General features: G+C 36.1%; 7 non-coding genes across 7 annotated transcripts; all 7 read left to right on the top strand.

The window, feature by feature from the left end:
• Positions 1–2571: 2571 nt before the first annotated feature.
• TRNAP-CGG (transfer RNA proline (anticodon CGG)) lies at positions 2572–2643 on the top strand. Its single transcript has one exon. It is a non-coding gene; the product is annotated as a tRNA-Pro (tRNA).
• Positions 2644–4284: 1641 nt separating this feature from the next.
• On the top strand, positions 4285–4356 carry TRNAP-CGG (transfer RNA proline (anticodon CGG)). Its single transcript has one exon. It is a non-coding gene; the product is annotated as a tRNA-Pro (tRNA).
• An 802-nt stretch (positions 4357–5158) lies between these two features.
• Positions 5159–5230, top strand: TRNAP-CGG (transfer RNA proline (anticodon CGG)). Its single transcript has one exon. It is a non-coding gene; the product is annotated as a tRNA-Pro (tRNA).
• Positions 5231–5588: 358 nt separating this feature from the next.
• TRNAP-CGG (transfer RNA proline (anticodon CGG)) lies at positions 5589–5660 on the top strand. The gene has a single exon. It is a non-coding gene; the product is annotated as a tRNA-Pro (tRNA).
• Positions 5661–6888: 1228 nt separating this feature from the next.
• On the top strand, positions 6889–6960 carry TRNAP-CGG (transfer RNA proline (anticodon CGG)). The gene has a single exon. It is a non-coding gene; the product is annotated as a tRNA-Pro (tRNA).
• A 358-nt stretch (positions 6961–7318) lies between these two features.
• TRNAP-CGG (transfer RNA proline (anticodon CGG)) lies at positions 7319–7390 on the top strand. The gene has a single exon. It is a non-coding gene; the product is annotated as a tRNA-Pro (tRNA).
• Positions 7391–10172: 2782 nt separating this feature from the next.
• Positions 10173–10244, top strand: TRNAP-CGG (transfer RNA proline (anticodon CGG)). Its single transcript has one exon. It is a non-coding gene; the product is annotated as a tRNA-Pro (tRNA).
• The last annotated feature ends 2459 nt before the right edge of the window (positions 10245–12703 follow it).

The following is a 12703-nucleotide window of genomic DNA, read 5'->3' as shown; positions in this document are numbered from 1 at the left end:
CAGGAGGTCCCGTGTTCGAACCCCGGACAAGCCCTTAGTTTTTAACTGGAACGGTACTTCACCTTATCATTTAACAATTAAATAATTTGTATAAACTTGCAGATTGTTGCAATATAAAGTAACACATGTTGCACAGGTTTCCAACTCCAGTAAAATATATTCGCTCTCTGAAAGTAATTGATGCTATGTAAATTCATAGAATAAGTGATCACAACTGTATCAAAGACTTATTAATCTCGATTTTGACTTCCCGAAGTTGAGATTAGGAACCGCGGGCAACCCACATGTTATGTTATTTAGAAAACTTATACTATGTATTAGGTCTTGTGGTACAATTAATTTCTAATTCAATTTCTGAAACTCGAGGTTGAGATTTCTGTTAATGCGTCATTGGCTTGTTCGTCTAGAGGTACGATTCCTGTTTCGGGTACAGGAGGTCCCGGGTTCGAACCCCGGACAATCCCTGTTTTTTTTTAACTGGAATGGAATGGTACTTCAGTTTATCAGTTAACAAGTATGTAATTTGTATAAACTTGCAGATTGTTGCAATATAAAGTAACAAATGTTGGACAGGTTTCCAACTCCAGTAAAACATATTTGCTCTCTGAAACTAAATGATGCTATGTAAATTCATAGAATAAGTGATCACAATTGTATCAAAGACTTATTAATCTCGATTTCGACTTCCAGAAGTTTAGATTAGGAACCGCCGGCAACCCACATGTTATGTTATTTAGTAAACATGTATTATGTATTAGGTCTTGTGGTACAATTTATTTCTAATTCAATTTCCCAAACTCGAGGTTGAGAACACTTCTAATGCGTCATTGGCTTGTTGGTCTAGTGGTACGATTCCTGTTTCGGGTACAGGAGGTCCCAGGTTCAAACCCCGGACAAGCTCTTGCTTTTTAACTGGACTGGAATGGAATGGTACTTCAACTTATCATTTAACAATTATGTAATTTGTATAAACGTTTTCATTGTTGCAATATAAAGTAACACATGTTGGACAGGTTTCCAACTCCAGTAAAAATATTCGCTCTCTGAAAGTAAATTATGCTATGTAAATTCATAGAATATGTGATCATAATTGTATCAAAGACTTATTAGTCTCGATTTCGACTTCCAAAAGTTAAAGTTAGGAACCGCGGGCAACCCACATGTTATGTTATTTAGAAAACATATACTATGTATTAGGTCTTGTGGTACAATTAATTTCTAATTCAATTTCTGAAACTCGAGGTTGAGAATTCTGTTAATGCGACATTGGCTTGTTGGTCTAGAGGGACGATTCCTGTTCCGGGTACAGGAGGTCCCGGGTTCGAAGCCTGGACAATCTCTGATTTTTTTAACTGGAATGGAATAGTACTTCAGTTTATCATTTAACAAGTATGTAATTTGTATAAACTTGCAGATTGTTGCAATATAAAGTAACAAATGTTGGTCAGGTTTCCAACTCCAGTAAAACATATTTTCTCTCTGAAACTAAATGATGCTATGTAAATTCATAGAATATGTTATCACATTTGTATCAGTGACTTATTAGTCTCGATTTTAACTTCCAAAAGTTAAAGTTACGAACCCCGGGCAACCCACATGTTATGCTATTTAGAAAACATATACTATGTATTAGGTGTTGTGGTACAGATTATTTCGAATTCAATTTCCCAAACTCGGTTAAGAACAGTGTTAATGCTTCAATGGCTTGTTGATCTAGTGGTACGATTTCTGTTTCGGGTACAGGAGGTCCCGTGTTCGAACCCCGGACAAGCCCTTAGTTTTTAACTGGAACGGTACTTCACCTTATCATTTAACAATTAAATAATTTGTATAAACTTGCAGATTGTTGCAATATAAAGTAACACATGTTGCACAGGTTTCCAACTCCAGTAAAATATATTCGCTCTCTGAAAGTAATTGATGCTATGTAAATTCATAGAATAAGTGATCACAACTGTATCAAAGACTTATTAATCTCGATTTTGACTTCCCGAAGTTGAGATTAGGAACCGCGGGCAACCCACATGTTATGTTATTTAGAAAACTTATACTATGTATTAGGTCTTGTGGTACAATTAATTTCTAATTCAATTTCTGAAACTCGAGGTTGAGAATTCTGTTAATGCGTCATTGACTTGTTCGTCTAGAGGTACGATTCCTGTTTCGGGTACAGGAGGTCCCGTGTTCGAACCCCGGACAATCCCTGTTTGTTTTTTTAACTGAAATGGAATGGTACTTCAGTTTATCATTTAACAAGTATGTAATTTGTATAAACTTGCAGATTGTTGCAATATAAATTAACAAATGTTGGACAGGTTTCCAACTCCAGTAAAACATATTTGCTCTCTGAAATTAAATGATGCTATGTAAATTCATAGAATATGTGATCACATTTGTCTCAATGACTTATTAGTCTCGATTTCGACTTCCAAAAGTTAAAGTTACGAACCCCGGGCAACCCACATGTTATGCTATTTAGAAAACATATACTATGTATTAGGTCTTGTGGTACAGATTATTGCGAATTCAATTTCCCAAACTCGAGGTTTAGAACAGTCTTAATGCTTCAATGGCTTGTTGGTCTAGTGGTACGATTCCTGTTTCGGGTACAGGAGGTCCCGGGTTCAAACCCCGGACAAGCCCTAAGTTTTTAACTGGAACGGTATTTCACCTTATCATTTAACAATAAAGTAATTTGTGTATAAACTTGCAGATTGTTACAATATAAACTAACACATGTTGTACATGTTTCCAACTCCAGTAAAAACATATTCGCTCTCTGAAAGTAATTGATGCTATGTAAATTCATAGAATAAGTGATCACAACTGTATCAAAGACTTATTAATCTCGATTTCGACTTCCCGAAGTTGAGATTAGGAACCGCGGGCAACCCACATGTTATGTTATTTAGAAAACTTATACTATGTATTAGGTCTTGTGGTACAATTTATTTCTAATTCAATTTCTGAAACTCTGTCAGTGCGTCCTTGGCTTGTTGGTCTAGTGGCACGATTCCTGTTTCGGGTACAGTAGGTCCCGGGTTCGAACCCCGGACAAGCCCTGGTTTTTTAACTGGAATGGAATGGTACTTCATCTTATCATTTAACAATTATGTAATTTGTATAAACTTGCAGATTGTTGCAATATAAAGTAACAAATGTTGGACTGGTTTCCAACTCTAGTAAAAAATAATCGCTCTCTGATAGTAATTGATGCTATGTAAATTCATAGAATAAGTGATCACAATTGTAAAAAAGACTTATTAATCTCGATTTTGACTTCCAGAAGTTTAGATTAGGAACCGCCGGCAACCCACATGTTATGTTATTTAGAGAACATATTCTATGTATTAGGTCTTGTGATAGAATTTATTTCTAATTCAATTCCAGAAACTCGAGATTGAGAATTCAGTTATTGCGTCATTGGCGTGTTGGTCTAGTGGTACGATTCCTGTTTTGGGTACAGGAGCTCCCGGGTTCGAACCCCGGACAAGCCCTTGTTTTTTTAACTGGAATGGAATGGTACTTCATCTTATCATTTAACAATTATGTAATTTGTATAAACTTGCAGATTGTTCCAATATAAAGTAACACATGTTGGACAGTTTTCCAACTCCAGTAAAACATATTTGCTCTCTGAAACTAATTGATGCTATGTAAATTCATAGAATATGTGATCACAATTGTATCAAAGACTTATTAATCTCGATTTCGACTCCCAAAAGATGAGATAAGGAACCCAGGGCAACCCACATGTTATGTTATTTAGAAAACATATACTATGTATTAGGTGTTGTGGTACAATTTAATTCTAATTCAATTTCAGAAACACAAGGTTGAGAACACAGTTAATGCGTCATTGGCTTGTTGGTCTGGTGGTACGATTCCTTTTTCGGGTGCAGGAGGTCCCGCGTTCGAACCGCGGTCAAGCCCTTAGTTTTTAACTGGAATGGTACTTCACCTTATCATTTAACAATTATGTAATTTGTATAAACTTGCAGATTGTTGCAATATAAAGTAACAAATGTTGGACAGGTTTCCAACTCTAGTAAAACATATTTGATCTCTGAAACTAAATGATGCTATGTAAGTTCATAGAATAAGTGATCACAATTGTATCAAAGACTTATTAATCTCGATTTCGACATCCAGAAGTTTAGATTAGGAACCGCCGGCAACGCACATGTTATGTTATTTAGAAAACATGTATTAGGTCTTGTCGTACAATTTATTTCTAATTCAATTTCCCAAACTCGAGGTTGAGAACACTTCTAATGCGTCATTGGCTTGTTGCTCTAGTGGTACGATTCCTGTTTCGGGTACAGGAGGTCCCGGGTTCAAACCCCGGACAAGCCCTTACTTTGTAACTGGACTGGAATAGAATGGAATGGTACTTCATCTTATCATTTAACAATTATGTAATTGGTATAAAGGTTTTCATTGTTGCAATATAAAGTAACACATGTTGGACAGGTTTCCAACTCCAGTAAAAATATTCGCTCTCTGAAAGTAAATTATGCTATGTAAATTCATAGAATATGTGATCACAATTGTATCAAAGACTTATTAGTCTCGATTTCGACTTCCAAAAGTTAAAGTTAGGAACCGCGGGCAACCCACATGTTATGTTATTTAGAAAACATATATTATGTATTAGGTCTTGTGGTACAATTAATTTCTAATTCAATTTCTGAAACTCGAGGTTGAGAATTCTGTTAATGCGTCATAGGTTTGTTGGTCTAGAGGTACGATTCCTGTTTCGGGTACAGGACGTCCCGGGTTCGAACCCTGAACAATCCCTGTTTTTTTTAACTGGAATGGAATGGTACTTCAGTTTATCATTTAACAAGCATGTAATTTGTATAAACTTGCAGATTGTTGCAATATAAAGTAACAAATGTTGGACAGGTTTCCAACTCCAGTAAAACATATTTGATCTCTGAAACTAAATGATGCTATGTAAATTCATAGAAGATGTGATCTCATTTGTATCAATGACTTATTAGTCTCGATTTCCAAAAGTTAAAGTTACGAACCCCGGGCAACCCACATGTTATGCTATTTAGAAAACATATACTATGTACTAGGTCTTGTGGTACAGATTATTTCAAATTCAATTTCTCAAACTCGAGGTTGAGAACAGTTTTAATGCTTCAATGGCTTGTTGGTCTAGTGGTACGATTCCTGTTTCGGGTACAGGAGGTCCCGGGTTTGAACCCCGGACAAGCCCTTAGTTTTTATCTGGAATGGTACTTCAGCTTATCATTTAACAATTATGTAATTTGTATAAACTTTCAGGTTGTTGCAATATAAAGTAACAAATGTTGGACAGGTTTCCAACTCCAGTAAAACATATTCGCTCTCTAAAAGTAATTGATGCTATGTAAATTCATAGAATAAGTGATCACAACTGTATCTAAGAGATATTACTCTCGATTTCGACTTCCAGAAGTTGAGATTAGGAACCGCGGACAACCCACATGTTATGTTATTTAGAGAACATATACTATGTATTAGGTCTTGTGATAGAATTTATTTCTAATTCAATTCCCGAAACTCGAGGTTGAGAATTTTGTTAATGCATCACTGGCTTGTTGGTCTAGTGGTACGATTCCTGTTTCGGGTAAAGGAGGTCCCGGGTTCGAACCCCGGACAAGCCCTTGTTTTTTAACTGGAAATGAATGGTACTTCATCTTATCATTTATCAATTATGTAATTTGTATAAACTTGCAGATTGTTCCAATATAAAGTAACACATGTTGGACAGGTTTCCAACTCCAGTAAAACATATTTGCTCTCTGAAACTAAATGATGCTATGTAAATTCATAGAATATGTGATCACAATTGTATCAATGACTTATTAGTCTCGATGTCGACTTCCAAAAGATAAAGTAACGAACCCCGGGCAACCCACATGTTATGTCATTTAGAAAACATATACTATGTATTAGGTCTTGTGGTACAATTTGTTTCTAATTCAATTTCTGAAACTCGAGGTTGAGAATTCAGTTAATGCGTCATTGGCGTGTTGGTCTAGTGGTACGATTCCTGTTTCGCGTACAGGAGCTCCCGGTTTCGAACCCCGGACAATCCCTGGTTTTTTAACTGGTTGGAATGGTACGTCATCTTATCATTTAACAATTAAGTAATTTGTATTAACTTGTAGATTGTTGCAATATAAAGTAACAAATATTGGACAGGTTTCCAACTCCAGTAAAAAATATTCGCTCACTGAAAGTAATTGATGCTATGTAAATTCATAGAATAAGTGATCACAATTGTAAAAAAGACTTATTAATCTCGATTTCGACTTCCAGAAGTTTAGATTAGGAACCGCCGGCAACCCACATGTTATGTTATTTAGAGAACATATACTATGTATTAGGTCTTGTGATAGAATTAATTTCTAATTCAATTTCTGAAACTCGAGGTTGAGAATTCTGTTAATGCGTCATAGGTTTGTTGGTCTAGAGGTACGATTCCTGTTTCGGGTACAGGACGTCCCGGGTTCGAACCCTGAACAATCCCTGTTTTTTTTTAACTGGAATGGAATGGTACTTCAGTTTATCATTTAACAAGCATGTAATTTGTATAAACTTGCAGATTGTTGCAATATAAAGTAACAAATGTTGGACAGGTTTCCAACTCCAGTAAAACATATTTGATCTCTGAAACTAAATGATGCTATGTAAATTCATAGAAGATGTGATCTCATTTGTATCAATGACTTATTAGTCTCGATTTCCAAAAGTTAAAGTTACGAACCCCGGGCAACCCACATGTTATGCTATTTAGAAAACATATACTATGTACTAGGTCTTGTGGTACAGATTATTTCAAATTCAATTTCTCAAACTCGAGGTTGAGAACAGTTTTAATGCTTCAATGGCTTGTTGGTCTAGTGGTACGATTCCTGTTTCGGGTACAGGAGGTCCCGGGTTTGAACCCCGGACAAGCCCTTAGTTTTTATCTGGAATGGTACTTCAGCTTATCATTTAACAATTATGTAATTTGTATAAACTTTCAGGTTGTTGCAATATAAAGTAACAAATGTTGGACAGGTTTCCAACTCCAGTAAAACATATTCGCTCTCTAAAAGTAATTGATGCTATGTAAATTCATAGAATAAGTGATCACAACTGTATCTAAGAGATATTACTCTCGATTTCGACTTCCAGAAGTTGAGATTAGGAACCGCGGACAACCCACATGTTATGTTATTTAGAGAACATATACTATGTATTAGGTCTTGTGATAGAATTTATTTCTAATTCAATTCCCGAAACTCGAGGTTGAGAATTTTGTTAATGCATCACTGGCTTGTTGGTCTAGTGGTACGATTCCTGTTTCGGGTAAAGGAGGTCCCGGGTTCGAACCCCGGACAAGCCCTTGTTTTTTAACTGGAAATGAATGGTACTTCATCTTATCAATTATGTAATTTGTATAAACTTGCAGATTGTTCCAATATAAAGTAACACATGTTGGACAGGTTTCCAACTCCAGTAAAACATATTTGCTCTCTGAAACTAAATGATGCTATGTAAATTCATAGAATATGTGATCACAATTGTATCAATGACTTATTAGTCTCGATGTCGACTTCCAAAAGATAAAGTAACGAACCCCGGGCAACCCACATGTTATGTCATTTAGAAAACATATACTATGTATTAGGTCTTGTGGTACAATTTGTTTCTAATTCAATTTCTGAAACTCGAGGTTGAGAATTCAGTTAATGCGTCATTGGCGTGTTGGTCTAGTGGTACGATTCCTGTTTCGCGTACAGGAGCTCCCGGTTTCGAACCCCGGACAATCCCTGGTTTTTTAACTGGTTGGAATGGTACGTCATCTTATCATTTAACAATTAAGTAATTTGTATTAACTTGTAGATTGTTGCAATATAAAGTAACAAATATTGGACAGGTTTCCAACTCCAGTAAAAAATATTCGCTCACTGAAAGTAATTGATGCTATGTAAATTCATAGAATAAGTGATCACAATTGTAAAAAAGACTTATTAATCTCGATTTCGACTTCCAGAAGTTTAGATTAGGAACCGCCGGCAACCCACATGTTATGTTATTTAGAGAACATATACTATGTATTAGGTCTTGTGATAGAATTTATTTCTAATTCAATTCCAGAAACTCGAGATTGAGAATTCAGTTAATGCGTCATTGGTGTGTTGGTCTAGTGGTACGATTCCCGTTTCGGGTACAGGAGCTCCTGGGTTCGAACCCCGGACATGCACTTGTTTTTTTAACTGGAATAAAATGGTACTTCATCTTATCATTTAACAATTATGTAATTTGTATAAACTTGCAGATTGTTGCAATATAAAGTAACAAATGTTGGACAGGTTTCCAACTCCAGTAAAACATATTCGGTCTCTGAAAGTAATTGATGCTATGTAAATTCATAGAATAAGTGATCACAACTGTATCAAAGGCTTATTAATCTCGATTTCGACTTCCAGAAGTTGAGATTAGGAACCGCGGGCAACCCACATGTTATGTTATTTAGAAAAAATATACTATGTACTAGGTCTTGTGGTACAATTTTTTTCTAATTCAATTTCTGAAACTTGAGGTTGAGAATACTGTTAATGCGTCATTGTCTTGTTGGTTTATAGGTACGATTACTGTTTTGGGTACAGGAGGTACCGGGTTCGAACCCCGGACAAGCCCTGGTTTTTTTAACTGGAATGGAGTGGTACTTCATCTTATCATTTAACAATTATGTAATTTGTATAAACTTGCAGATTGTTGCAATATAAAGTAACACATGTTGCACAGGTTTCAAACTCCAGTAAAACATATTCGCTCTCTGAAAGTAATTGATGCTATGTAAATTCATAGAATAAGTGATCACAACTGTGTCAAAGACTTATTAATCTCGATTTCGACTTCCAGAAGTTGAGATTAGGAACCGTGGGCAACCCATATGTTATGTGTTTTAGAAAACATATACTATGTATTATGTCTTGTGGTACAATTTATTTCTAATTCAATTTCAGACACTCGAGGTTGAGAATTCCATTAATGCGTCATTGGCTTGTTGGTCTAGTGGTACGATTCCTGTTTCGGGTATAGGAGGTCCCTGGTTCAAACCCCGGACAAGATCTGCTTTTTTAAACGGAATGGAATGGTGCTTCATCTTATCATTTAACAATTATGTAATTTGTATAAACTTGCAGATTGTTGCAATATAAAGTAACAAATGTTGGACAGGTTTCCCATTCCAGTAAAACATATTCGCTCTCTGAAAGTAATTGATGCTATGTAAATTCATAGAATAAGTGATCACAATTGTATCAAAGACTTATTAATCTCGATTTCGTCTTCCAGAAGTTTAGATTAGGAATCGCGGGCAACCCACATGTTTTTTTATTTAGAAAACAAATACTATGTATTATGTCTTGTGGTGCAATTTATTTCTAATTCAATTTCCCATACTCGAGGTTGAGATCATTTCTAATGCGTCATTGGCTTGTTTGTCTAGTGGTACGATTCCTGTTTCAGGTACAGGAGGTCCCGCGTTTGAACTCCGGACAAGTCCTGGTTTTTTAACTTGAATGGAATGGTACTTCATCTTATCATTTAACAATTATGTAATTTGTATAAACTTTTTGATTGTTGCAATGTAAAGTAACACATGTTGGACAGGTTTCCATTTCCAGTAAAAATATTCGTTCTCTGAAAGTAAATTATACTATGCAAATTCATAGAATATGTGATCACAATTGTATCAATGACTTATTAGTCTCGATTTCGACTTCCAAAAGTTAAAGTTAGAAACCGCGGGCAACCCACATGTTATGTTATTTAGAAAACATATACTATGTATTAGGTCTTGTGGTACAATTTATTTCTAATTCAATTTCCCGAAATCGATGTTGAGAACTCTTTTAATGTTTCATTGGCTTGTTGGTCTAGTGGTACGATTTCTGAAAGTAAATTATGCTATGTAAATTCATAGAATATGTGATCACAATTGTATCAATGACTTATTAGTCTCGATTTCGACTTCCAAAAGTTAAAGTTAGAAACCGCGGGCAACCCACATGTTATGTTATTTAGAAAACATATACTATGTATTAGGTCTTGTGGTACAATTTATTTCTAATTCAATTTCCCGAACTCGATGTTGAGAACTCTTTTAATGTTTCATTGGCTTGTTGGTCTAGTGGTACGATTCCTGTTTCGGGTACAGGAGGTCCCGGGTTCAAACCCCGGACAAGCCCTTGTTTTTTAACTGGACTGGAATGGAATGGTACTTCATCTTATCATTTAACAATTATGTAAGTTGTATAAACGTTTTCATTGTTGCAATATAAAGTAACAAATGTTGGACAGGTTTCCAACTCCAGTAAAATATATTTGATCTCTGAAAGTAATTGATGCTATGTAAATTCATAGAATAAGTGATCACAACTGTATCAAAGACTTATTAATCTCGATTTCGACTTCCAGAAGTTGAGATTAGGAACCGCGGGCAACCCACATGTTATGTTATTTAGAAAACATATACTATGTATTAGGTCTTGTGATACAATTTATTTCTAATTCAATTTCTGAGACTCCAGGTTGAAAACATAGTTAACGCGTCATTGGCTTGTTGGTCTAGTGGTACGATTCCTTTAGGTCTTGTGGTACAATTTATTTCTAATTCAATTTCCCAAACTCGAGGTTGAGAACACTTTTAATGCGACAATCGCTTGTTGGTCTAGTGGTACGATTCCTGTTTCGGGTACTGGAGATCCCAGTTCGATCCTCGGACAAGCCCTTGGTTTTTAACTGGAATGGTATTTCATCTTAATAATTATGAATTATGTAATTTGTATAAACTTGCAGTTTGTTGCAATATAAAGTAACACATGATGGACAGGTTTCCAACTCCAGTAAAACATATTCGCTCTCTGAAACTAATTGATGCTATGTAAATTCATAGAATAAGTGATCACAACTGTATCAAAGACTTATTAATCTCGATTTCGACTTCCAGAAGTTGAGATTAGGAAGAGCGGGCAACCCACATGTTATGTTATTTAGAAAACAAATACTCTTTAATAGGTCTTGTTGTACAATTTATTTCTAATTCAATTTCCAAAACTTGAGGATGAGAATTCTGTTAATGCTTCATTGGCTTGTTGGTCTAGTGGTACGATTCCAATTATGTAATTTGTATAAACTTGCAGATTGTTGCAATATAAAGTAACAAATGTTGGACAGGTTTCCAACTCCAGTAAAACATATTTGCTCTCTGAAACTAAATGATGCTATGTAAATTCATAGAATATGTGATCACAATTGTATCAATGACTTATTAGTCTCGATGTCGACTTCCAAAAGATAAAGTAACGAACCCCGGGCAACCCACATGTTATGTCATTTAAAAAACATATACTATTGTGACGTTAAATGCGGGGGGGGGGGCCTTTATGGGGCTACACCGTATTCAGGATCGGGGAGTTTGTCTTTAATACCGGTCTAATAGTCTTTGTCTTTGGTAGCGTGCTTATCTAATAAGTCTCCTCCCTCTCAGCTCGTCCGCTGTCACGGGGTGGGGATCGTTTGGTGAATGTATATCACCACAACTGAGACTGTGCAGAGAAAGAAATATACCAGTAACGATTATAACAAATCAACACAACACAATATATACGGTTTCCTGTACTTTAATAAACAAATAACAGGGATGCTGGTCACTGGTACCAGCAAGGAGAGGGGGATACACTGTAAAATGAAACAAATTAGAGACTTGATCGATGCTGCAGGGAACACTCCACTCTCCATTGGACAGCAATGTGCAATGTTGCGTTCCTTCGTATCTGGCACACTGGCGAAGCAGCTGCACTACAATTTAAACTCGTGCTATGTGTCCAGGGAGTATCGGCAACTGCACTGCTATCTGCTGCTACTGGTAGCACTGGTACAACGGGAGTAGTTCAGGCAGTGAGCTTCGGTGGTTCCTGTTGATCAGCAGGGATCACTGCACAGCACGTCTGCATATGTACCCCTGTATAGGGTACAGCTCACTGGAGTCAGGAATCAGCATCACAAGATGTTACAGGATCAAGTCAGGTCACCTTCCTGACTAAAGATTTTCCCTTATGTCTCAACTTAAATACCCTAGCTAATTTATGGCCATGCAAATAATAAAATGTATATAACGAAATGATTGGTTATCTCGAAATAGCCGACAAATCAGTGTACAGAGGATGCCAATTTTGGTAGTGGAATAAACCACTCTTAATCCAAGCTCTACCAATTTAAAGTAGGAGACTCGGGTCAATGATGTCATATCTATCTTCATTGCCAACAACACTGGGCTCAGTACATTCCAAGGTATTTCACAATCACCATGTCACTGTCTGAGACATACCATTATGCCACAGGGAGAGACAGGATGTATGTATCTCAAATTCTGCTGACAACACAATCCAGCAGTCTTAAAAATAAACATGTGCAATGGGTTGTTGCAAAGTATCCAAACATGTGCGCTTTTATTTCACACAGCCAGGGCTCTGTACTTTTCACTTACAATTTATGTCACATTATTCCCCCTGAGTTCAACACACCGGGGTTGATTTCATAGCATTTTTTCACAGACATAAATTATCTTGAAAAATTGAAATTGGTTATACATTTAGTGGTAATTATTATCTGAAGTCTATCCTCTCAATCGAAATAGTACACAAAA

The sequence above is a fragment of the Saccoglossus kowalevskii genome, chromosome 4 (assembly GCF_978046115.1).
Source record: "Saccoglossus kowalevskii chromosome 4, keSacKowa6.1, whole genome shotgun sequence".
Lineage (NCBI taxonomy): Eukaryota > Metazoa > Hemichordata > Enteropneusta > Harrimaniidae > Saccoglossus > Saccoglossus kowalevskii.
Note: the sequence above shows the minus strand (reverse complement) of the source record. Positions and strands in the feature narration are given on the sequence as shown.